This window comes from Dryobates pubescens, chromosome 32, assembly GCF_014839835.1.
Source record: "Dryobates pubescens isolate bDryPub1 chromosome 32, bDryPub1.pri, whole genome shotgun sequence".
NCBI classification, from domain to species: Eukaryota; Metazoa; Chordata; class Aves; order Piciformes; family Picidae; genus Dryobates; species Dryobates pubescens.
In genome coordinates, this window is record NC_071643.1 from 10428818 (window position 1) to 10455905 (window position 27088).

Sequence of the window (27088 nt, forward strand, 5' to 3'; positions counted from 1 at the left end):
AAGGCAATATAAGTAAATAAATAACCAATCCAAACAACACGAAACCCCACATTACCCATTTTTCTGATGTTTACTCATGAAACTAGTGAATGTACATGGGGCTGGCACATTCTGTCCTTTGCCTAAGTTCTGTCCTATGAGGTTGCAGAGAAGACTGTGTCTTCCCTACAGATGGGTCTTGCCACAATGGCATTCTGAGCCTAAGTACTTTGTGATGGGCAGTTGAAAAGCAATGAGGGTAATCTGCCTCAGGAATAGACAGAAGAATTCTCAACTTTCTGGGGAACATTTTTTTGTTTCACTCACTTTCCTGTCACAGTTTTTTCCAGCCCAGCCAACAAGAATTTCACACCATTAGTGAAATGTATCCTTCTTTTCTAAAATATGGATCCCATCAGCCTACCTACAGTTATGAAATGTCATTCCCAAAAGTCCTGGATGATCATAAATCACAATTGTAATATTCTCACATTCACATTTGACTAATGCTCTGAGCACTGAGATATTCCACAGTCATGAGTAGATGTCATAGAATTGACTCTTCTCATGCTATTTTAAACCTGGAGTAACTGAAATGTATTTACTGCAGTCACTCAAACTTTACACTCTAGTCAGCATGGCTGCATTCCTCTAGAATTAAACCATAACTGCCTTAGTAAAAGAAAATACACTTATGCTGGAAAAATACAATCTCTAACACAAGTGCTAGAGGAGTGAGACCTACAGGGCATTCCTGAGAAATATATTATACTAAACTGGCTTTCCAAATTGATCCCTGAAGTATGACCCACTTAAACCACCAGTTTATTATGATTCACATATTAATCAATTTTGTATACACAACAGGATCTCTCTTGTCCTCTGTTTTAAAGGGCCCTTTGTTGAGAAAGGTTGTAGAATGAACTTCAACACCATTTTTTTAAGGCCTCAGCACTTTATCTTTGGCATGGGAATGTCAGTAAACAGAGAAAAGAAGTTGCTAAGAGATTAATTTATCAGCTATTTAACCACTAAATTTTGGTGCCCTAGGGCTAACTTCGTTCTACTGACAGGCTTCTTTTCCTCCAAAACCACAACTCTGTGGAAAATTTCTATGTGATAAAACATGAATGCAGGTAAAACCTTTGCTGGCAAACCTCCGTAGGGAAAATGGTACTGGAATAATAACACTGAGTTCTCTGATGCTAGCTCTGTGATTTTCACATCCTCACCTCTGTGGTCACTATCTTTTCCCATACTTGTAAGCCACTACAAGTTCTAGTAACACAATATTCTTGGAATTTCTGGCACTAAAATGCTAAAACTCTCATCTTCTGAGAAAAACCTAAAATGTTCACACCATGAGAAGAGAAAGTGCCACAGATGACTTCTACTAATAGAACATGAGCTAGTTCAAGGTATCACTCAAAACAAGAAGAAAATAATTAATAGGGTTTTTTAGGACCTCTATACACCTTCTCACTCTGAGGCTAGTGAGAGCAAACACAGCAAACAGAGGGTCCTAGAACTCAAGTCTAGCAACTTCTTTGAGCTGTGTACAAATCCACATCAAATAACAACAGATTATCTGGGCTCAGTTTTAGAACCCTCGGGACTAGCCTGTGAATCATTGTGGTCCATAAAACAGAGACTGGAGATCACTTGTCTGAAATTATGTGTAATTTCTTTCACTGGGAAGCTGACAACTTGTCTCTCCAGTACCTAAATTACTTCCTGTCTTGAACTCTAGTGGACAGTTTCTGGCCCAGTACACCAAAAAAAATATTCAGAGCTGCCAATTAGTACAACTGCAAACAATATTTTTTAACTTAGTAGAAATGAGATCTAGACCATTAGTACAGAACAGTTCCTAGCTCCTCATAGAAGGAGACCTCACATCCTCGTGGAAGATGACGTGTAAACGTGCAAACTATGAAGCAAACTGTGTCCCTATTTCTTCCACAAATCATAGAATCATTTCTGTTGGAATGAGATCTTCAAAAACAGACCACTGAGAAATATTCCTAGTTTGTTCTATTTCTTTTCCCGTTTCTCCCTCGTTTGCTTGACATTGCATTCACCCAAGCTATTCTATGGAAAGTCAGCCATGTTTCTTTCTTCTGTCTTCTTCATTATATAGCATATATATGTATGGAAATGTTCAAAGGTAATAGATTTTCCTTCTCTGTTGTCCCCCCAAAAGTAGGCATCTTCCCTGTGCTAAGGATAGAAAAGAGTAAATCCTAACCAGACAGAAACTTTATGAACTTGGAAACAATTGTGCTGTAGACATAATCCATTAAAAGAGAAATCACAGCTAGGTTTTCTTAAAACCTTCTCTTAGGTCAATACAATATTTATATCTTGAAATAAAAGAATCTCACTGTACAGCTAAGAGAGCTCAAACCATTCCATACTAAAATTATATATATTTTTATATATATATATATATATATATATATATATATATAAAAAGTATTGAACATCAGTGAAGTCTGAAATACCCCAGTTTTAATGATTAAAAAATGAGATTTTATAGGACTCAAGAATACCAATGTAGTTTAGTGGTTAATAGAACATGTTTTCCTTTTCTTCCATAATTTTCATGTACTGACTTTTTAAGTATGTGTGTCAAACATTTCAGCTTGTGAGATTATATGATAATAAATGGTATACAATAACTGCACAGCATTCAAATTTCATCAAAACTTGGCCAAGGGAACTAAAAGCTTCCAAACAAAGGAAGCACCAAGGGATGGATTGTCAGCAGAAGCTACTTGGTATAACCTTTGAAAACAATAGTGCACAACTAATTTATACCATATGAGAATCCACAGGGAAGGAAAAATAGTGGTGGGAATGAAAATACATGTACAAGCAATAAAGCTGATGTGAGGTTTTGCATAAACCCACGGAATGCTTCAGAAAATGTGAGAAGGTGCTGAGCTTCCTGCCTGTGTTTCCTCAGATCCAGTGCTTGGGTGACATACACAGAAAAAAACATCTGTGTATTGACACATCCATATCATGATAGAAACAAAGGTTTTTAAGCTTTGTCTATGCTGGGACTTTATGAGTAAAATATGAATTATAGATGCCAACATGATATGAGAATAGACAAAAACATACTGAAATATTTTTAAGTTTATACCAAAGTAAAAATGCTCTTAAGCTGCTTTTTTCAATTGTCTTTTCAGCAGCAAGTGCAATTCATCAGTTTATCTGGGATGCCTTCAGGGTATCACTTGGAAACTTAATACACTAAGTGCATGTGAAAGTTTTCTGTAAGTATTCATGTCTACAAAATTAAAATTCATATTTAGGGGGTCTCTCAGGAACTGTTTCTACTTATTTTGTTTGTCCATCTCCTTTAGCAATAATCAGCCATTCTTGGATGCATTACACTTCCCTTTCCTTTCAGGGGGGAGGTAGCTACAGAAGCTCATTGTGGTAAAGAATCCCTTCTCATGAACTAGTCTACATGTTGCTTATTGCTAATCTACACTGTTTCTTATACGTGGTTATCTCCTGAAGCTTCATTTCCATCAATGATATTGAGAATAGCACAGACAATGCTATTATCTGTATTTGTACTCTACTAAAATCCTCTGTTTTAAGATTTCACTTGTGATTGTGAGGGCCAAGTACCTTACTAGAAGTTAATGTCATCTGTGAATTCAGCTCCTGTAGGGCTGAGATTTATGAAAGTACCAAGACACAAAACCATCTCCACTACAAACTTGAGTGATGTGGTGAATCTCTCAGTCTAATTTGCAGCAAAGATGCTAACTGCAACAGGCTAGTTAAGTTCTTCCTTACCAGATCAACATTCTTCATCCACTTTTATTGTTTCTTTCAAGTAATGAACAGCAGGCAGACAACTGAGATCACAGTAAGCCTGTAGCCCTGCACCTACGAAGTGCACAGGAGGTAGGAGATACAATTAGATCCCTCTGTGTTCATACCATGTGGCTCAGGTGCAACATGCCTTTTTAATGTCCAAACCCAAGTTTAGTTCCCTTTTTTCCCCTTTCTTGTGAAAGAAGTTTCTTTTTCTAAGGCATCCAATGAAAATTCAAAGGGCTAGTTTATTCTTTCTTCAGACCATCTTCTGAGGAAGGAGAACACTGAAGACTACTAGCAAAGGCAGCTTCAGTAAATAAGGATAACTCAATAAATGAAAATCACTGTTTACTTAGAACCAGTACAAAGCTGGAAGACGATGCTTACACCAGGAGGGACGATACCAGCTAAATGAAAGAAAGAAGTCAGCTAGAAAATGCCCACAGCTGACACTCAAGAAAAAAATGATACAGATCCTACAACTATGCATTCAATAGCATTGACAAGTATTTGTTGTGGGCCATAACATATGAGTCAGCTCCTCATATTTTTTCAGGGCAGTAGTGGATAGCACAAATGATTTGTTACATTTATCACACAGCACAAAAGTCAAACAATACCTAGAAAGTTTTCAATAATTTTATATATATATATATATCTCCTCACATAAAAATCAAAGCTGGGAATTTTGGATAGATTGAAGAAAGAACTATAGTTATCACATAAGTCATTCAATAATGTCAAGATCACTCATTCCTGCTGTCAGCTTTGACAAAACTCACACTACAGGTTAAGATCAGGCAATTTATCAAAGAAGTGCCTATCAGAAAATCATTCTGATGGGGTCAGAAACTTCTCTGCAAACCATCATTATCACTTAGTACATCAGTCAACAACTTGTATACCATCTGAAGTATAAAAGACTCTGATAATATGGTGTGGCAGGGTCTTCAACTAGCCAGCCAGTGGAGTGGCTCTGAGTCATCAGTTACCTCCTGGTCCCTAACCGTTATATACCTTCACATTTCCAAGCACTTAGAAGCAGCATTGCTCACAATACAACCTGTATGTGTAAATTTACACATACTCAACAGCAAATAAAATTGAAATAGAAGCTAAAATAGTCAGGATCGACATTTACAGGCATAGTTAGAAGCAAGTTGCAAGAATGAATGTTCAGTCCCATATTCTTCTGTTGTGGCATTAATCAGCACATGGATGGCAATTACCAAGTGCTTGCTTCTTCCCATTACTTGCTCCTGCTGCTTTTGCAGAAATAATTGAACTTCTCCTTTTCTGGCAAGCCTTGTAGTCTCTGTCATACCGATAATTGCTCCTACTGTTTGCTTAGACATTTGACATAGCAATTCCTGCTGCTGACCAGAGACAAAGATATTTAAGTGTTAATTACCAGAGTGGATACAGGTAAAGCCGCCCTGCTCGTTGATGTAAAAAGCTGCTGTCTTACTGTAGCCACATTATTTCAAGTAGCTGGAATTCAAAACACCTTACCTAGAAATAATTAAGTCACAGAACACTGGAGGCAAAAAGGGAAAAAACAAACCCAAAACAAAACCCCAACAACAAAACACAAAGGCACCAAACAAACATTCACATGAGGGTCCACAGATAAACAGCTTTGAGCGTAACCTTTAAAGACAGATTCCATAGGGAATACAAGCATATACGTACTTCACCCTTTGAATGGAAAAAGATAAATAATATTTCCAGAGGACCAAATGCAAACAAGTTCGCCTATCCAATTTTCTGTGTACAAATTTCTTGTAGTTAAAGAAGGCAAATATAATTTTCTTCATTTTTACAGATGGAGAAACAGGAGGCAAGATGACTTGCCAAATAACACAAGGTCTCAAGAGAGCCTGCAGCAAAAATCAGTAGGACTTTCTGGTCTTCTTCAAATTAATAGGAATCTCCTGGACTTAAACAGGAATTTTCCTTGGAACATCTGTGTTCAGAACACAGTGATTCTGTATCATTCCACAAGATAATCTTCTAGTCAGCTGCTAGCCGTATGTAACCAACCATGCAAAGGAGATTAAGAATTGAATTAATACTCAAGTTTTAATCATACAGTCAGTCACTACTGTCCTGTAATGGCAGCAACACAAGGGGTGAGAGGAAGCACAGCTGTAACTCGCAAACATAAAGTGAACACCATCTTTCTTATTCATAAGTAGATTAGTAGAAAATAAACCACTTAAACACCCAGAGCCTTCTGAACTCAGGCTTTTATTTACATAAATGCTAGATGCTTTCTGGTATTAATTCTTTTCATTTAGGTTATTTAAATGTGAGGATCTCTAGCATGAAGGGCAAATCATCAGGACAGATGCATTATGAGGCTCTGCTTTTGAACCTCTCTATGACCCATATATGATAGGGCAATTACTAAGCGCTCAGGTAAATATGACAGACTAAGAACCAAACAGTTCAGTGTCACATGCTACTGACTGTCTGTCATAAAAAAAAACCCTCACAGTAAAACATTGCTTCAGCCCATTCAATAAAATGATAGAATCTGAGGTATTCTGTAAAGGAAAAATCCCTTTTGTTCAGCAAAACCGACTTTCATTTTGAAGTCAGTTTAACACAGAACAGTATCAGCCTTAATATTGGTTGCAGTGGAAAATACCAGATCTTAATTGAAGCGGTTTAGAATTGCCTTTTCTGTACCTACAGAAAAGGTTATGACTTGCCCTCTTCAAATACTTCCCCTCAATGGAGACAAACCCAAAGACCTCTCTTTGAGGGAACGTTAGCGTATTTGACCTAAACCCATGGGTTGGTGCTTCTGAGCATGAGAGACAGAGCAACACTACATCACCTACTGACTTGTGAGAGAAGTGGGGATACAAGAAATGGATCATAACTATAAAGGAAAATCAGCTTTAATTCTGTAGCTGATGTCAATGAACAGAAGAAAGAAATACTTTATCAATATTTTCACCAGAGAAGAAAAATATTTCTCTCCATTAAATGAAAGTGATGACAAGCTGCCTCAGGAAGCTGTTTGGGCAATCACACTCATACAGAGCAACAGTAAAGAGCCTAGAGGGAAAGCCTGGGGGAAATTAAACAGTGACAATTACTGTCCGAGTCCCAAGCCCTCCAGTCTCGCTGCTTCTACTGCTTCCTGTGTAATCACTGCCTGATCTCAGCCATGTGAGCAGCAGCTGAGGCAAGAATGGGAGCTGAAATACTTTGTTCTGAGAGTTCAAAAGAAAAGACCTCTTGGTGGTTGTGGATGCCTCAGCTTGTCGATTCAGCCTGAGTCCAGATGAAGTGTCCTGGGATGCACTAATGCTGCTACCTCAGGTGAGCTTGGACACATAGCTGTAAAGAATGAGGAAACCTAACTCCAGCTGTGGGAGGTGAAAGTATTTTAGTTTTCTTTCTAGCTCCTTGATTTCATTTTCTCTTTCAAAAAATATGACCATGGAAGAAAGATCCTGGCAAAAGCCACTTCAAGGAGGAAACTTTAGAACATTCATGAACATCCCATAAAGCAAATTCTGCACATGTCTCCTTCCAAGGACACAGAAATTATTTTTTTTCTAAATTGAAATTGAATGTATAAGTTAATGGATTGGGATTTTTACCCCATCTTATTATCTTCCACATCTCTTCATGTTCTACAATCCAGACATTTCAGTTGTAAATAATTTTATGTAGCAGCAACAGACAAGAATGTGCATCATTCATTACTGAAAAATATTTTTGGGGTTAATCTTATCCAAACTTCCCTTCACACAAACACAATGCACAGCAGAACAAACCACGTGTGTTGTGGCAGAAATTTGTCCCTCTGCACTGAGATACTGAAAGGGTGTGAAATGCTTTTATAAATATGTATTACCTGTAAATTATGAATAATGTGTCAGGATTTAGTGATGAGGATTCGCCTTAGAGGTAAAGGTACAAGGATCAAGAACAGTGTCCGCCTTATCACAGAATCATTAAAGACAGAAAAGACCTCCAAGATCATCAAGTCAAACTGTTAACCTAGCACTGACAACTCCACCACTAAACCATGTCCTTCAGCACCACATCTACACATTTTTTAAACGCTTTCAGGGACAGCGATTCCACCACTTTCTTGGCATTTTGTTCCAGGGCTTAACCATTCCTCCAATGTATCCAACATAATTCTCCCCTGGAGCAACCTGAGGCTGTTTCATCTTGTCCTACCTTTTTTTACTTGGGAGAAAAGACCAACCTCCACCTTGCTACAGCCTTCTTTCATATAGTTGTAGAGAGTCAGAAGGCCTCCCCTCAGTCTCCTTTTCTCAAGGCTGAACAACCCCAGTTCCCTCAGCTACTCCTCTGAAGACTTTTGCTAAAGACCCTTCACCAGCTTTGTTGTCTTTCTTTGGACATGCTCCAGCACCTCAAAGTCCTTCTTGTAGTGACAGCTCCAAAATGCTAACCAGTATTGAAGGTGTGGTCTGAACCAGCGTTGAGTACAGGAGGATAATTACTGGCCTAATTCTTTTTGCCACACTATTCCTGATACAGGCCAGGAAAGCTGTTGGTCTTCCTGGGCACTGGGTCATACTGCTGACTCATATTCAACCAGCTGTTGACCAGCACACCCATGTCCTTATGCAAGAATTAAACTGAACAACACATGATAACGATTCATTCATGATTTTATGGAGGTTCCTCATATGAACATATAATGCTTGCTTTTACAATGAGCTAAACCCAAACTCCTTCAGAATAATAAAAGGGGGGGGGAAAAATAAAAAGCAGAAAAAAGATAATTTCATGATGGAAGCAGTACAGATTCTGAGTCAACAAAAGGGAAACCTCACAAAAAGTTGCTTGCTCACAAAAAGACTGCACCTGTGGGAAACCTTTCTGTGCTGTATTGTTTTTAAATACCCGCTATGTCACTGGTATGATTGCCCAACTGGCTCCTCTCTATTTTTGCGTCCATACTCTGATTCTTTAGAGGTGACAAGGGAAACATTACATTAACAATAAATCCATTAGGAAACATCAGTAATCAGGTGAAATAATAATAATTAATAATTCTTCTCCAAATCCCTGTTTCATGCTGTTTTAAAGATGCTTCAGAGAAATAATGAAATCCTCAAGTGCTTTCCTATGAAGAAACAAACTCTTTAAAAATGCAGACATTAAATCATTACCTATGATAAGTCATACAATAAATCAACTCAATGACACATTAGGCATAAGGTTCTCACATATTTAGAGCTCCATCCATGAAATATCCATGAACTTTGTGCAGAAAACTACCTAAGTCTGTGGCTGACAATAGAAATACTCTTGTGTATTTAGTCACTCAGACCGTGGGCTATTTGTTAGCTCAAACTCTACTGTTAATCTCAAGCTATAAACACATTTTCAACAATATACAGCTTCTGTCAAAATGAACTGTTTCTGAAGGTGAGGAGGAGTAGTAAATGAGATTAAGGAGGAAAAGAGTTCATCCTTGAAGTGTGGGAGGATCAGAGAGGTGTTCTGATTTTTCATTCACCCTCTTGGCACTCCCATTTCCAGAGGCCAATGATAGCCCTGATCAAAGGCACACAGAGGCTCCCACAATCAGTCCTTTTAAAGCAGGGTTGAGGCAAGAACTTATTAATACACGGCAGGGGAAAGGAGCAGTCACCTCCTTTTCATCTTAATTAGGTCATAATTACTCAGTCTTCACACACACAAAAAATCTTATTGCAGCAAAGAGTTTTCCTTCTGTTAACCTCCTCTATCCCTTCTTAGTCGTGTATGCATTCTAGCTGTATGCAAACTGATTGCATTCCTCAGTGTCACAAGCTATTGCAGAGACAGGAAAGCAGGCAGATTAAAAGATGCCTGTGATTAGGGAATAGTTATAAGACTACTACATCAGCCTTCACACTCAGAGAAGGAATGTTTGCCAATATATGCTCAAGGTTAGGAAATCATGCTACAGAAGGCTTGCCCACTATAACAGTTTATGCTTTTTCTGAGATGTTAAGAGATAAACCAGATCAGTCTAATGAAGCAAAACACTTACATTTTCTTCTGGGAATGGGTCAAAAATAATTTATCTTTTTCACCAACTATTTCAGAGCTGAAAAGGCAGATCTCATTTCCCTTTACATCTTGTTCTATCAATTCTGCCCTTAGCAGTTTGGATTAAAAAGAAGAAATACTTCCAAGCAGTGTTTTCATACTGGTTCAATTTTCAAACACCATGGTGTGGGGTGTGTGGGGTTAATCTAACCTTAGAAAGAAGGGATTCTTTCAAGCAGTGTTTTCACACTGGCCCAATTTTCACACACTTTGGTGGTGGTGGGGGTTTAATCTAACCTTAGAAAGGAACAAAGGAGCTTTGCAACTGGTCACTTCCAGCAGAAAAGTAACCTTGGCAATTTTAAAGATAATGGATGATCAGAGAACATGCAGAAACTCTGTCCGTGAAGAAAGTCTGAAACAAAACTTTTTATATTACCACATTTTTAAAGATGATTCAAAGCCCACTAAAGTCAATAGAAAGATTCACATTGATTTTAGGAGGCTTTGAATCATGCCTAAAATTGCTCTTTCATTACACTTTCATCCAACACAGTAAAACAAATCCTACAAATCAATATACTTCTATAAACACAGCGGTGCAAGTAGGGATTATAAAAAGTTATAACACGGATCACCAGGATATGTACACATAAGCAACAAAAAGTATTATTTCTTCCTGGGGTTAATTATCTTTGCACAGTTCAAGAAGGTAATCACATTAAATTATATTGGTCTTGCTAATGCTTTCTGGAGTAATCCTGGCATTTTAAGGTGGGAAATTTATGGATAGCAATTAATATATGAAATAGTTGCAGCAAAATTAAATCCACTCAACAGTTTCAGCTTCCTCCAAAATATGAGATTTTTGCACATCATTTATAGCATGAATAAATATTTTGTCAAAATTGATAATAAGATGTTTTCCCCATTATCTCTGCAAAAGCTCTACATTTCTGTAAAGAACTATTTGCAAATAAAAATTATCTGTCCTTGAGCTTCAATAAGCTTTTGGTGGTATTTGTCAAATGCCTCAGGTCAGATGAATTTGGATTAAGCTACCTGTGGGCTGAGCTCACTTAAATTGATTGTGAAGATAAGCAGATGCACCTTGGTGCATTTTTTTCAGAGGGAAAGGCTACATGTAGACAAGTCTCATGACCTACAAACTGGGTTTGTTTTTATGAGTCTTTTGTATTCTTTAAACATTAAAGTCATTTTTTGAAAATAGAATACATAAAAACCAAACTTGGTGATCTAAATACAAAACATCAGGGAGAAAGAGGAGTAGGGTACAGATCATTCTGAAAGTAGATGCTACTTTTAATTTGCAAATGTAGTGTCTTCAGGAATTTCAGCAATGCACTAGGTCAAAGCAGTGCATTTCATCTCCTTTCTGAGTGCTCTTAGTTGTCCCCCTTCTTGCACATCCTATCACTTTAACAGCATCACCTGATGCTCACCTTTTCTACCAAACTGAGGCAGAAAAATAAAACTGTCATGGCAGATCATCCAAAAAAGAAACTCTTGGCAGTAAGTTCTGATGTCCTTGAGCTACTGAAATAGTGTGGAAATAAGCACTACTCAAAATGCAGCTATTACGTGAATATCTGTTATAATTGTCCTCTCATATCAAGATTTGGTGCATCTTGATTCTTGGGGTACAGGAGCTGCTCTGGAAAGTAATCAAAATCAGAGCACACAAAATAAAATCATGTATAAGATCACAGCAGGCTGATCTGGAGAAGCACTAATAGAATATCACTGTTAGCAGTCACAGGATGCAAACCTTTGATGATCATACTGCACTGGTCTTTTTGTAACAGCTCATTACAATCAAGGTTATTGCAGAAGGAAGAGCAACCTTTGCTTACACTGACTTTTCAACTGGTATTTGAAGTGTGTCTAAATTTCATTTAAATTAAAATAATGGTAGTACACACAGATTTTTCAAACCATACCTAAACTCTCATAGCTAATATCCAGAAACAATTTCTCATAACCAGTTTCAATACAGCAGAACCAAATATCTTAACAAGATTCCACAAAATAGTAGCCAGAGTGAGCTATACAATTTACATCATTAACCATATGATGATCCAGTCTGGTCTCTTCCACAATGAGCCTAATGAAACACTGGCACACGTTACCCAGAGCACTGGTAGATAGTGCATCCCTGGAAACATTCCAGGTCGGGTTGGATGGGGCTTTGAGTAACCTGATCTAGTTGAAAATGTCCCTGCTCACAGCAGGGCAGTTGTACTAGATGACCTTTAGAGGTCACTTTCAACCCAAACCATTCTATGATTAGTCAAACTCACAATCATTTCAGCTGGCACTCAGGTGTATGTTTCCTTAACTTGATATGAATTCACATGGAAAGCCAAAATATCTTACCCTTGCAAACTCTAGTGTCGGGTATCACAAGAATTTGTTAGTCCTAAGGCACAGTTTTGTATTTTACTGATGTTTAGAACACTGGGATAAAGAAGCTCTGGACTGTTTATCATTCAGATGAAATTTGTTTCATCCTATTTTAGTAATCCAAAGCTAGGCTCAAGAGTGACCAAAAAAAATCTAATATAACTTGTTCTATGTTGTGATTATTACATTTTAATACATTTCTGTAATGAGACACCATTAGCTTAGATGTGGAATTTTTGAGGAAGAAATTGAATTAATTTCTAGTTGCTTCTGCTCCTATCGTGCAAGATGGAGTCTCCAAGGAGACTCCATAATCCCTCTGAGCAACAAGCCCTGTGTTCAACCACCATAGCAGAAAAATGTGGGCCATTAATGTCCATAGGGAGTGTCCTGGGCTTCAGTTTGTGCCCATTGCCTCTTGCCCTGTCACTGGGCACTGCTGAGAAAAATCCAGAGAAGAATCTGGTTTGGGAACTATTCATTGCAGGTGTGATAGAAGTTCAACTATTTTGCACTTTTCATCACAAGAACAGCTGTACAGTATTTGCTGCCTCACTTTCTTCAGCGTTCCAGTGAAAGACTGTAGAGATCCTGGGCTGGAATATGTGAAAATGAGATATGCTAGGGATAGAAAAGATTACCAATCCCCTTTAATTTATGCTTTCAAATGCTTAACACAGGGCTATAATTGCAATTTTAATCACATGTGTTCTGTGTGCGCACTGAATACAGAGGTCTTCATGTGTCAACTAGCACCCAGTAAAGCTGCAGGGATTTTTTCCACTTTAATGTATTCATGTTAACATGTAAAAAGATCCATTTTAAAGGCTCTGAAAAAATAGTAAGTGACAGCTTCAACTATAACTGTCAAAAACAAGTGGATATAAAATTCCAGCTTGCCACTAATGGCAGGGTACTTTTTTGTTTTGCCTTCAAACACTTCAAAAGCAACCTGCTCAAGGTGGGTGGCAAACTGCTATTTTATGCCCTATAGATAAGTGTCACAAATGATGCCACCAGATGAGCCGAGGTCTTCTGAGGAGAGCTGAAAGTGAACACCAGAAAGACTAGTCTTTTCAGATAGCTTTACTCTGGGGTTTATATATATTTCTATGTTGTCATTTTTAGCAGGAACAAGACTTACTTTACACAGTAATTTTTGTGTTTTGTGAAATCTTATTTTGAATGTTTTAAACTCTCAACACCTGAAGCGTTCTGCTTTTCTTGCTTCAATTGCAAAAATATTTTCTTTTACCATAGTGTGGTGGCAATTTTGTCACTATTATCTAAACAAAGCAGAAGAAATCGCAGGGTAGACTAAGAGTTGCAGAGGCTGATCCTAAGCTGTTTTCAAACTGATGCTTTCAAAGTTGCTGTGGAAACATTGCACTGTAGATAATGAAGCTGGATGATCGTAAATCCCTTTGGGAGATGGGAATTTCATCCAGTGTTTCCTGACAAGTCTTACATTCAGCCCAAGCTGGATATAGAATTAAGAATTAAATCAGCAGTAGGAAAAAAATCAAAAATAAATCACATTTTGGGACAATTTAATCATTAAAATGGAAGAGATATTATTTTAAGACATCCATAATTTATCTAGCAATACTTTTCAGCAAATATTAATCATGAATATTTAATAAATACATCTGAGCAAGTTATAAACAGAAACAAAAATGAAAAATGTTAAAATGTTCCTGGATGTGCTCCTATCAAGTATCCAATTGAATCATATCACCAAATCAATACTAAATTCAACAGTTAGAGGGCAATTCTTTATGAAGAAGCACTCCAGCTAGTGGAGCTTGTAAGTGTATTTATTAAAGTGTATAGTTTTATCTATGCAAAATATTTGTCAGTCATATCAATTTCACTTTAATTTCTCCTGGAAATATTTTGAGATCTGTGACTCTTCTCAGCACAGAAAAGGAAGAGATAGAAATTAATAGCTCAAATTTGCAATCCAAAACAAACTTCTTCAGTACAGTTCTGTTTTCCAAAAGCATTCCAGAGGCCTTCTTTCTCTCCCAACTGGAGTGTCATTATCTGCCTCCTAGTGCAGTACCACCAGGCAGCAGGAAAAATACAAGTGAATCAGCTAACATGACACTTTGCTTAACATTAGTTGGAAATACTTGCACAAGGTACTGAGCCAGGCCATCTTTGGAGGAGCTAATCTCCAACTGTGAGCAGCATCAGAGATGACCCCAGCATCTGCCTGTCCTGCTCCTGGAAAAAGCCACACTGGAATAAACTCAGAAAAAGGCAATTGCAATCATTCTGCCCAGTCCATTCTGCCCAACTCACTGTAGCAGCCACATCTAGTTCTTCATTAAAACCTGATCTCAGCCCGCTCTGCTTTCAGTGTCTTTGTTACCTGAAGGTCCATTACCTATGCCCACAAATGCTGTGCTCACAGTTCCTTCCACATTGCCCCATCCAAGGGCTGATCTTTCCTGGTGATTCTTTACTGCTAGCTTTGTCTCACTTGGCTTCAGTTTATAATCCTCCTGTGTTTCTCCCTTCCTTCCCTTCAAGGGAACATATCTCTTTACCATCCCAGGGTAAATTATTATTCACAGCTGAGTCTGTGCTGATGAATTCAATGCTGTTTTTAACAGTTTCAAAAGGGAGTCAAGCAAAATTCTTTATCCAAGTTTTACACCTAATCAGTCTTTATATTTCTTTACTCATGACAAAAGAACTGAAGAGATAAACTTATTTATACAACTGCACAGTCCTAAGTGTTCTGTTCTTTTTAGCTCATGGCCAAACCTGTAAAGGTCAAAGTGAAATATCAGTACCTCATTTTCCATTTGTGACAATGCCAGGGCACTCTCCCCATCCAAGACCTGAGGGTTCTCATCAGCTCTGCTTCTCTGACAACAAGCCTCACACACTCACACTTCACTGTCTGGACTTCAAGATGATTGCTGAACTGAAGTGCTGTCAGCAGAGAAGCTACTGCCAAAAATAATTTGGCCCACAAAAGCTCTCTCAGTCACCAGGACCAGGAAGGAAACAGCTTGCCCACAAAGACTTCCCAAGACATAAATGTGATGCTATCTATGTCATTGCTATCTACATTGCTCCTCTCGAGTAGAGGATTTATGCACTCCTATGCATCACAGCCTCAAATACCTCAGGTTAGGAAAGACAGAGGTTGTCTCAGCCAGTGTTGATGGAGGACTAGCAGATCAAGAAAACATCTGCCTGGAAGCCAGGAGGATTAACTGCTGTCTGTGACATGAGACTGGGGAAAGAGGAGATGTGCTCTGTGCTCTCCTGGCACTCACACTTACCATCACCTCTACTTTGTGGTGAGGGATATGATTGGGAGGTTGTCTCAAACGTTCAGACAGATCTGCTAGATGAGAGATTGTTTTTATACTGCTAGAAAGATCAAAGTTATTTCTTCTTTGTTCTCCTCCTTGTCCTCTGGAGTTCAATTTCATTTCTTGTCTCAGGTAAACAAGACTCATGTGATCACAGTATGTGCATAAGTGTGTCTCTGTGCCTGTCTTTCTGTGGGTCTGTTCAATCCTCCTGTCTCCTCCATAAGTTTTGAGCACAATATCTCATTACAACCAATACTAGAGGCATCAACTGCAAGGCACTCTTCTACTCTCAAAATGACTGACTTCTCTTTGCTTGGGTGCAAAATAGTAGGCACCGTTTCATTTTTCCTGTGTTGTTTTCCTCCTCCTTGTCTACTTATCAGCTTTGCTTTCGGATTCTGAGTACACCTCTCCAAGCCAAGCAGGGTAGTTTGTTTGAAAGGGAGTAGAAAGGTGCTTCCATAAAACAACCAGCACCTTTGGTGGCAAAGTAGACTTCACAGACATGACAGAAAAGTGCTTAACAGAAATTTTATTCTTTTTTTTTTTTTTCCTTTTCAGCAAATGCCTTTTCCTTTCTTGTAGGCCACTGTTAGGATATTTCCCTATCAGGGACAGTTTCTGCCACTTTTACTGGCCCACCATAGGCCTCTTTTTCCATCCCACTGATATCAAAGAAGCTTTCAGCTGTGTCAAGATCCAGAGTAAGTGTGAGGAGACAATATAACCAAGTCACAAGAACGCATATCTTCTAACCAAAAAAAAACCAACCCCCAATTCGCTTCACTGAAAATAAGTTTGAAGAGGAGAAGGACTGTGCTTCATTCAGGTTGTTCTAGCTGCCAGACCCACCTTCACCATCAGAGAATCATTTTGGCTGGAAGACATCAACCTATCACTGCTAAATCACCATTAAACCACATCTCTCAGCACCACATCTACATGGCTTCTAAATCCCTCCAAGGATGGTGAGTACACCACTTCTTTGGGTATCCGGTGCTAGGGTTTGGCAACCCTTCTGACAAAGAAATGTGTCCTAATATCCAGTCTAAGCCTCCACTGATGAAACTTGAGGGCATTTCATCTTGTCTGATTACTTGCTACTTAGGAAAAAAGACCAACCTTCACCTCACTACAACTCCCCTGAGCCTCCTTTGGGGTTGGACTAGATGATCTCCAGAGGTCCCTTCCAACCCCTAACATGCTGTGATCCTTCTCTCCAGGCTGAAAAACCCCAGTTCCTTCAGCCACCACTCCTCGTAAGACTTGTGCTCTAGACAAGATAGAGTGCAGATTTCAGATGAGGAAGACAAGAAAAGACGGTACCAGAGTTCTCTAGTGGACATGGGATAAAGGAGATCTCAGCTCTTCTTGTTATTGCGGGTTCACATGCAGCAAAACTATCCAGAAAGTATTTGGAAAGTAAAGTGATCTCAGGACATGCTGCATATTTGTCACACGGGTTTAGATTCACAAAATCTGCATTCATACTACTGATCAGCTGAAAATGACAAATAAGCCCCCTGGATTCTAGGATCTAATTTTTAATAAAAGATTGCAGGGCTTGGCAAAAACTATTTATTATTCTTGGTAACAAAATCCAAGTTATAGTGACAACAATCTTTGTTTCATGAAGAGAATGCTTAACCAGGGCACAAATATGTATCCTCAGAAAGCTGATCACATACACCCATCAATTATGAGGACAAAAAGGACCATTAAACTCATCCTGCCTGACCACTTGTAACAGACAACAGACATTTTTATATCCTTATTTCTATGCTGTTCTTCCAAAATTGACTACAGACCCCCTTTCAAAAAGGCAGCCTTTCTTGCTCTCAAAACATTGTTTCTATTTATACGTTTGAAAGGCACTCTAGTTACAGCAGTCTAGAGATTCAGAGACCACTACATTAACTATGTAGTGTTTCCTGCTAACATTTGGCAGCAAACTTGGCGCAGAGGGTACCTGATTTTCTCCTGACTCTTACAGTGATTATCACATACCTCGATGCTGCATTTCACATGAATTTATCACCACATATGATTTAAACTTCATCACCTGCAGAGGAACTCTCAAGTTTGAACAGATTTCTTCAAACATTGTCACATGTAAAAACAATATTTTCGTGGGATTGACTGTGCAGCCTGAAGAGTAGCCAAGAACAGAAAGTAAGGCCTGGTAAGCAGGACATGACCAAGGATGTAGCAACATTATCAGGTTTTATAATATCATAATTGTGTGTATATGATTTTATACAAAATAACATATTGCTGTATATAATGATAATTAATGCTATTATTATTAATTATAATTCATTAGGTATGTATATAGCTCATACTTCATATACTTTCATATGGTGATCTATTGTGACTGACCCTTGGCTGTCATTTTCAATATGTGGGAAGACATGAACTCCAAAAATCAGAGTTTTGTGAGCTAGAATGCCGCCAGTCTACTCTTTGTTTTTATAAAATACATCTAACATACATATTCAATAACAGAAAATTGCAGCTAAAGAAAACACATGAAAAACAGATTTCAAAGAAACATGAGCAAGACAACTGTATGAATAAATAGCAACATAATGAGGAAAACATTCAAGTACAGGTTAAGGCTGCTCTTTTCTATTCACTTGAAATTCAACAGCAGACAGCAAACACTAAACAGGTGAAACAAACCAGCGTAGAAGTAGGAAATTATTTTATTTTTCTATAACAAAGCAGAATGAAACTTAGGTTTTTGCCTTGTGTGACAAACCATTTTGTCCAGCTCCAGTTACATTTTTAGGTTTTTTAAATGGTAATTTAGGATCTTTCAGTTTGTTGGTTGCCTGCTTGTTTTGATGTTTGTTTGTTTGTTTGTACACATAAAGTTAAGATCTAGAAAAGCAATGAGAATTGCTGACTGCTTTTGAACACGATGAATTTTCACTATCTCATCAGAACAGAAAGAAGACCACCGAAACCAACCGTGCCACAAATGTGTTTCACCACCCACCACACTGTTTTCTGCATCTTTCTCTTAATTGCTTGTATCCCTACTTTCTGCCTGTCTATAATTGCAGCATATACTCCTGCCTTTCCTGTTTCACATATTCCCTTGCTCACTGTTCATCCACATAGTTATGCTGCCTAACTTTTTAGATTGTCCCAAAACAATGCTAGTATCCCATGCTACCGTGCCTTACAAAACAAGTTTCAATGAAATGTTTCATCAGGGACAAATTAAAACAGAGAAAAAAAGGGAAGTTTTAGGATGCTAGATCATGTATATTACAATTTTCAAAAGCATTGATTAGTTCCTGCTGACTCTGGGGCTGTCTATTCCTGAGACAGAAACAGAAAAATAATAAACAGAAGTAGTCAGATGTACCAAAACAGTCAAATTTATGCTTCTGGTTTTTGGGTTGTGTGGAAACTGCTAAACAATGGTTCAAGAGAATCAATACAGCTGAATTACAGCAGAATGCTTCCTAGATTTCTCAGTAAACCTGTCTCATAAAATATATTAAAAGCAGCTTGAACCTGATAAAACAGTATTTCCTGAAATACTGACTTCTAGAAAGCAGACAAAGATTAAAGTACTCCTTCAGCAGTATCTTACAAGTTCAGGAGATCTCTTGAACACCCTTTACTGTCTATCTACTAACCTGTTCATTTAAGCAAGCATTTGGAACAGAAACGAGATGCATTAGCAATTATAGTAACTATGTGCAAAGTTAACAGTAAGTAACAATTCTACTCAGTAGTATGATTCCTATATTTCACAGCTTTTATACTGGATGTTATTTTATTACTACATACCATAACAACCATTTCATCCTAGTTTTGTACAAGCTATGTTACTTTTAATTTTTTAATAACTCTTGCCTAAACTAGAAATATTTTGGTTTGTCATACTCTTCTAATTTTTCCACCCAGTCTTCCAGTGACAGTCATTCAATTAATGTTTAAATGAAATTCAAGCAAATTTACAAAGCTGCACATTCATCTTCTAATAGAGAAAAAGCTGTCTTTGGCCTTTTATTACTTTCTATGATGCAGGTAAATGAGTTGAACATTTATCTCCGCTGCATGACAATGACAAAGTTCATGCACAATCTATGAAACAGAAATAATCAGAATTATGCTCCCTCTTACAGTGCTTGAAGACACAGAGATGAATAAAGTTATTTTATTACCCCTGCCCAGGAGATCAACATAAGAAACGGCTCCAAAAATGACAGGACAATTGCATGAAGACAACTGTGGTGAAGTATAAAACATAAAGACCAGTAACAACCTCATGTGTGCAAAGTCCTTAAATGACCATTTCAGAACCTCATAGTGCATTTGAATCACAGCTCATTCCACACAATTGCAGACTAGCAAAGCTTGAAAGGGATCTCTGGAGATCACCAAGACCCACCCTCCTGTTAAAGCAGGGCCATCTAGAGCAGGCTGCCCAGGATTGCAATGACCAGCCAGGTTTGGAATCTCTCAAGAAAATGAGACTCCACAACCCCTCTGCGCTGCCTAGTCCAGTGCTCCAGTACCCTCACATGAAAGTTCATCCAGAAAGAGCCATTGACTTCTGACATCAAGGATAACTGCTCCAACAAAGGCAAGACAGAAGTTCAGGAAACTTGGGTGCAACACATCAATGAGATGATGTAAATTTGAATTACTGAAGACACACAATAACACAGAGACTGGAATGTTGTCCTGAAGACACTAGTTTTGCACACCCTGCTCATTCAGAGGTTTCCCACAGCAGAAATAAGGCTTCAAAGTCAGAATCTTGTTTGTGGTGAAGAAATTGCTGTCAATTTAGCTGTGAATATTTATTGCTAACTGCACAGAATCACAGAATGGCTTGAGTTGGAAGGGACTTTTAAAGGTCATTTAGTCCAACCCCCTCTGCAGCTGATCAAACCTTTAGTAAATATTACACACACACTTCTGATCTCTGTACAAATTCCTGTTCCTCTGCTCTGTTTTCTCTTGTTAATAATTTCCGTGTTGTTGCTCCTTGCCTCTGTTCCCAAGCCTTCTTTTCCAGACTGTTGTTTTATAGGACTGAGTCATCTTTCCCAAAGCCCAATCAATTTTCACATAGGTTATGCTAATTAGCAACAGAGTTGACACATTTCTTGATTCTAAGTTACAATAGTTTGAACAAAGCTTTAAACCTTCAAAACAAAACAAAACAAGAATGCAGTAATGAAAATGTCCTTAATTAAATACTCTTTAAATTGAATTCTCTGGGAAGGAAAAGAAGGAAGAAGTCAAATTCTGAGAGGCCACCCAGTTGCAATATTTAAACCCCCAGAGGTTCTATTTAAGGAGCTGCATTTTCTGAACTATAGTTACAAAAGTACTTCAAGACATAATATTTGTTCTATTGCCATGTAGTTTTTCCCCTACCAACAGCTTTAAAACAGAACATTATTAGTTCTGTCAGTAAAGATGCTGATATTTAAATGTGTTTTTACAAGTTACAGTAAAATCTGTGTCACACAAGGTCGACAATTTCTTTGTTGATTTGTAACTCAAAACTTAGCAAAGAAAATAGTGTGAGGGATCACAGCTTGGCATTTCACACACAGACTATTTTTATAAATATATCAGTGCCCTATAGTGATGCAAAGTATAAACTGAGATTCTTTGTTTAGTTGACAAAGATGATATTATTTTAGGAATAGTAGCTAGACAGGCCACAAATTCTTATCTTCTTATCAAATTATCCAAAATTATCAACATTTTCTATTGCTTTATATAGAAAATAACATCAGATACAGAATAAACCCAGAAGCATTTATATTCAAAGTTGCTTTCAGTCAAGCTTATAGTCATGCTGTGAGGATTCAAAGCCAGGCTGGGCAGGGCCTTAAACAACCTGGTCTAGTAGGAGGTGTCCCTATGAACTTTAAGACCCCTTCCAACCCAAACCATTCTGAAGTTCTACAATATATTCTCAAGTAAAGGGGTTAATTCTTCATTTCTAATTTAAATTTGATGATTCATCTAAAGAAAGCATTCATGTTAATACCTCTGCAAGATTCAAGTCACTTTTAGATTAGATAGCCAGATAAAATTACAGCCTGCTTGCTAGTTTAAGTATTTTCCAACTATTCCAAGCTGTTAGAGGAAGAAAGCTGCCAGAGGCAATCATGCTGTGTGTGTCAGTCTGACTTTTCACTGCAATGGCAGTGCTGTATGAATGGTTTCTTTTAACAGAAACTTTCACATAGGAAAGGTAATGACTTTGCAAACCTGCTCAGAGCATTTACACATAGGTAGGAGCTGTTTGGTAGAAGGCCTGAAGGTTTTTATGGCAGCAACAAGGCCTTTAGTAGCACCAGCACAAGAGGGAAAGCAATAGGAAGCAGCATTTCTGCTTCCAGTCCTTGGGGCAGAGAGCCATTTCCTGAGCTGCAGCTATGGATGATTAAGTTGTTCCTTAAAAGAAAAGCAAAGAATTCAATACAAGAGACAAACAAAATTGTAAGACTCCCTCTTTAAGAGAATTTACTGCCTGGAATTTACTGTAAATCAATACAGATACACCACAGAATTACAAAAAATGAAGTTATAGACTTTTTTTAATTGGAAGATGCCAGGCATGCACAAGGATTAGAAGAGTATTCTAATATCGCAAAATCAAGTACGTGAAGCAAGACATCAATCTGAAGTTAGCTAATATGTTGAAACAACATGCAGAAAGGGGCTCAGTTAACACCTTGCCTTACTGCTCTCTGAAGTGTTCCAGTCCCCCAAACCTGTCCTCAGTACCAGTTTAGCCAATCCTGGCAGAAATCTTCTAGCAAGATTTCCTGAAGTAAAGAGGAAGCCTGTTAAGCTTTAGCAATAAATTCAATAAAGATAGACTACAACTCAAACAGTTCTTGCATCAGGAAGGGCAGGATACTCTCATTAATTCTATCTAGCAGTTTAAGGGTGGTTTGTCAAGAACACAACAATAATGTATTTTACAAAAATACTTCTGTGGTAGTATTATTCCATGTAGAGCTTTCCACTCTAATTTAAATCCTAATTTTCCTCTCTGTGTCATGAAACAGGTTTAGACAATAGTACATAGATCTGGCCACAAAGTAGTTATCTGTTTCCCATAGATAGGTAGCAGGAATGCAAAAGTTAAAGGTCAGCAAAGGGGTAAGAGAAAAGGCAGTTCTCGGTGCAAACCTGCATTCTCTGTGCAGAATTTTTCTGACTCTCAAGCTGAATATTTATACATCCCTGTAGAGAATGAGGGATATAACAATATAGGCACTTTTACGATGAGGAGCTTGCCTGTTGAGCACAGAGCAGATGGTTTATGTGTTCAAAGGGACATGTTCCCGTTGTTCACACCTCTGGCAGAGAGACAGCTTGCTACAGCTCCTGTTTGCTAGGAATTGATTTCATGGAGTACTTTCAGTTTTCCTACCATAATCCTCTCCAACAACAAAATGGTGCCATGGAGAGAGGGGAGTGCCTTTATTATTATTTAATATTTCTGCTGTCATCATATTTGGAAGCACTTAAGAGCAGGCTCTTGTCTCATTCAGAGATAAAAAAAAACAAAACAAAACAAAAAGGAACTTTTCCCCAAACAATATAGACTCCAAGTATGATTCACACACATTTCTTATATGTCTTAAAATCTCCTCTCCTTTTCCAAGATTTAAATACATGTTTCATTTTCTTCCACTGAGCAGTTACCTTTGGGGCAGATACATAGAACTGTATGCCAAATTATGTTACTAGCAGGTCTCACAACTATCAATTAACCCAGCTTTGCCAAGTCCACCACTAAACCCTGTTCCTCAGCACCACATCTCCACGTTGTTTAAACATCTCCAGGGATGGTGACTCCACCACTTCCCTGGGCAGCCTGTTCCAGGTCTTGAAAACCCTTTCAGTGAAGAAATTCTTCTAATGTCCAACCTAAACCTCCCCTGTGACAACCTGAGACTCTTTCTTTCTGTCCTATCCCTTGTTACTTTGGAGAAGAGACCAACCTTTTCCTAACTACATCTTCCTTTCATCAGATCCAGCCGGTCCCAGAATACCTCAGGGCATGCAAGATGGCCATACTGAAGAACAAACAAAACAAAGCAAACAAACAGTACAACAACAACAACACAAACAAACAAAACAAAACCACAAAAACCCACCACCAAAATAACCTTTAAAATCCAACTTCTCCACTTGTTTTTGAATCCTACCTTTTTATGGGAGAAGAAGTCAAAGAAACATTTGAACACTAATACAGATGTATTTGCACTAGGTTCCATTGCTCTTTTTTGTCCATCTTTTGCCATATAAAAAAATACACAGACAGGATTTGGAAAGTCAAATACACCTAATACAGGCAGCTAAGTGTCAATGAGAACTCCACCATTTGGATGCAGTTCTACGTGTCCTAATTCTGCAAAACTGAACCAGCAACCTCATGAGCCAGCCTGGTTTTGGGAGGTTGCCAATCCAGCAGAAATCATGCAACACTGTGTGACTAACCAGTTTTACAGTGCTCTGGTTTGGGGTTCTTGCGGATTTTTCTTCTCCTGCTTCTACATCACCATAGGAGTTCAAAAAAGGGGAAAAAAGTAATTAAAAGGCAAGGAAATTAAACACTTGTTTTGAATGTCAGACATTACTTCACATTAGGTTTGAATTGGGGCATGACAGCCTGGGTATGATCTTATTTTATCCAAGGCACTGAATTTTGTTTTACATAGGAAGGAACGAGATGTTTTGAACAGAAATTTCCAGTGTATTTTATTTTTCATACCTACTCAGCTTGTTATTCACAAACTGTATCCTGAAGATTTTCTAGCTCATGCTCTAGTAAGAACTCAGTCATAAGGATTTTTTTCCTCAAATTTAATGAAATCTAAAGGATTCAGTTTTAGCTTAGGTTTGCTCAGATTGCAGTCGACTGAACAATTCTTACCAATTTCCACTGATATGTATTAACAGAATCACAGAATATTAGGGGCTGGAAGGAAAATCATCTAATCCAATCTCAAATGATATCTAGTCCAAGCCCCCTGCAGAGCAGGATCACCTATACCAGATTCCACAGGAACACACCTCGGCAGGGCTTAAATAGCTGCTGAGAGGGAGACTCCACAACCCCCCTAGGCAGCCTGTTCCAGTGTTCCATCACCTTCACAGTGTAAAATGTTTTCCTTCTGTTTGCATGGAACTTCCTATGTCTCAACTTCCACCCATTGCCCCTTGTCCTGTCACTGGGAATCACCAAGCCTGACTCCATCCTCTTGGCACTCACCCTTTACATATTTATAAACATTAATGAGGTCACCTCTCAGTCTCCACTTCTCCAAGCTAAATGTTGGGCACCACAGAAGACTGTCACTAATCTATAAATTGAAAACATTGAGGTTCTTCAAAATGCCTTTAAATTGGTGCAATTTAATTAACTGATAGCTACTCTGATTTCAGCTTCTTAAAACCTCCATTTATAATTCTATAATAGAACTTTAGAGAATTATGAGCTTTTGTGAGAATTATACCAGATGCTTGATGGAAACCTGGAGATACACTATCGTTTGCCACAAAATTCCTGAAGATTTTTCCATATTGATATCAAACAAATGTCACTAATCCTTCGCATATATCAGTCAGCATCCAAAGAGTACTTCAAGGAATATGTCCATGTAGTCTGTTATGGAAAGGGGGTTTATTATGCTACTGTAGCTTGAACCAGGCAAGACAAAGGAGAAAGAGTGACCTCTTCTGGCAAATAGAAAATCATAGCTGTTTCCCATTAGAAACAAAAGGGGTTAGAAGGGAGGAAGGAAGGAGTTGGATTTACAAGAGATTTTTTGGTGTTGGGTTTTTTGTTGTTTTGTTTTTGTTTTTGTTTTTTTCCCAAATGTAAACACTGTTCCTCTCATAAGAAACCTGAAATCCTCACCTGATTTTTAGGAGTTAATAATGATGAGCAAGCAGTGAGGCTGTGATATAATTTGGTAAAGTTTAATGAGGACAATTAGTAATAAAAAGCAGCTAACTTGCTTTGAAAAAGCTTTCTGCTGGGGTTTGTGTCATCATTTGGCCTAATTATTTTTGATATTTTGCCCATCAAATAACCAACGTGCAGCTTGTGAAATGTCAGATACAATTAGAACAAATAAAGCTGTAGCATGAGCATCCAACAAGCCTCCTGTACCCATCAGAAAGAATTCTCTTCCTAGAAGCCATTTCCAAAGCAGCAGAAGCAGGCATTTTACAGGTCAGGAAACTGGCACACAGGTAACGGACAAAGCTTTTGAAGTCAAATGACAGGGTTTGAGAGATTACAGGCAGGGCTTTGATGAAGGTTACCTATACAGGGATCCTATCAAAAAACCTTAATATCGCTGGGATCCAGTGAAAGAAACAGGGCCTTGTACAGCAGGATTTTAATATTTCTTTTATCACCTCCCCTAGAGTAACATGTGTGTTTTCTCTGATGAATTAAATAATGATTTAGTTAATTGGTATGGAGTCAATTAAAGGTATAGAATAGATGTGTGCAATACAGGATATTGAACTTCCCATTTGTCATTGGAATGTGCTTAGTGTGGTCTGCCTTGCTGTTGTGTTACGACTCCATGATTCATAGGTTGCCTAGAGGACTCCATTTGCTCCAATTCATTGCTCTCTTCAATAATGTTCAAGACAATGTCCCTTTTCATTGCAGCAGAAATTTGTTCATTTGTACCACCACCTAACTGGCATCACTTTTGACTGGTTACTAAGATTGTGTTCCTATCGTGCATGTATTTTTCCTTTGAGGGCACAGAGAGACTAGGTTAATCAAATAAACATTGCTCTCATGTAACAATGTTTTTAACATGCAATGGGAACACTTGAGAGTTCAAGCTGGACAAAGTACCCATGATATTTTAAATATAACCAAACTTAAGAAAGGATTTTCCACCTAGCTCCTATGATGACAAAGGATGATGAATCTACATAAGAAAATAAGATACATGAGGTTTGAACACGGCAGTTTCCATTAAAAACCAGGCTCTAACACCTAGACAATAGTGTATCAGTGAGAACTTAATTGAAGAAGCTGTTAAGCTTGGCTTTGAAACCTTTCACAAATCACAATGCTATGGATAGAAGCAGCTATTTGATGCAGTTCAAGAAATTCTTTTCTCTTTCTTCTAAGGCTAAGCAAACACACATATATTATTAGAAGGATGTGATAATGTAACTTATGAAGAAGCCATGATTGCTCTTCAACCTCCACAGTCCAAATCAGCCTCTTATAAATTCTGGTGGCTTTTTTCAAGATGTACCTTTCACATTTATTTCCCTGAGTTTCTCATAATTCCCTACAACAAGCCCTCAGTATTCAGGGGAAAATTCTTTCACCGTTCCATTGCAGTTCAGAGATCCTGTGACAGAACACCAACATGATCAAATAACTATTCAGGATGACATCTTTAGATTCTTCA